The 1,020-nt window shown below is 44.7% G+C and overlaps 1 protein-coding gene across 1 annotated transcript in view; it reads left to right on the top strand.

Moving 5' to 3' along the window:
- Positions 1-1,020, top strand: part of plxna3 (plexin A3) — a 58,904-nt gene that overhangs the window by 792 nt on the left and 57,092 nt on the right. The gene's annotated exons all lie outside the window — the stretch shown is intronic.

Genomic DNA, 1,020 nt, shown 5'->3' with positions numbered 1-1,020 from the left:
AGAGAACTGTTCAGTGAGAGAACTGTTCAGTGACAGAGAACTGTTCAGTGAGACAGAGAACTGTTCAGTGACAGAGAACTGTTCAGTGAGAGGTGGTGAGGAGACGTTTCAGTGGTTCTGGATGTTTTAGTCCTAAAGTCTTTGCTGCTGTTCCTGAAGTTCCCTCAGGTGAAAGTCTGTTTCTACAGGTAGACGTCTGCTGCTCACGCTGTGGTCATCAGTAGATGAAAAGTCGCTGTAGACTTTTTCTCCGTGGTTTTGCAATGGGTCCAGAACCAGGTCGGCCCGGGTCCAGTGGTTCTGGTCAGGAACGAGAGTCCAGCTGTGACTGAGCTCTAGGATCAGCAGCGCTCTGGTTTTCAGACGGACAGCGAAGTTGGGCTGGAGGATGTGAGGAAAATCTCTTATCCTGATATATATATTTGCGATACATGATATATATCACGATATTCTGAACTGAATGTTATTTTAAACTAGACTCCTTGCAGCATGACGTCACCCACGCAGGTTCCCGCCCCCATTTCCCTGCTAGACTGAAATGTGAGCTCATATAAAAAGGATGCAGTGCTATGAACTGTCTGCACTATGAGTAGATAACAAGGTGAGAAATAAGTTTTAACTAAGGAAAAATAGCGAGGGAGAGGGAAGTAGGTCAGTTATGCTTGACTTTGACTAACTTAACATATAGATGTGCTGTGGAATAAGGTGTGTTTTGATTCAGCTTAAAATAAAAAAGGCGATCTACACAAAAACTGACAGATCTTCAATACAGCAGGTGTTTAAATGAGCTAATCTACCACCGCTGAGTTAGCGTGGCTAATAGCAGCGGTGGCTAATCTAGTTAGCGTGGCTAATAGCAACGGTGGCTAATCTAGTTAGCGTGGCTAATAGCAGCGGTGGCTAATCTAGTTAGCGTGGTTAATAGCAACAGTGGCTAATCTAGTTAGCGTGGTTAATAGCAACGGTGGCTAATCTAGTTAGCGTGGCTAATAGCAACGGTGGCTAATCTAGTTAGCGTGG

This window comes from Poecilia reticulata, unplaced genomic scaffold (assembly GCF_000633615.1).
Source record: "Poecilia reticulata strain Guanapo unplaced genomic scaffold, Guppy_female_1.0+MT scaffold_253, whole genome shotgun sequence".
Lineage (NCBI taxonomy): Eukaryota > Metazoa > Chordata > Actinopteri > Cyprinodontiformes > Poeciliidae > Poecilia > Poecilia reticulata.
This window is presented reverse-complemented; position numbering and strand designations above follow the sequence as displayed.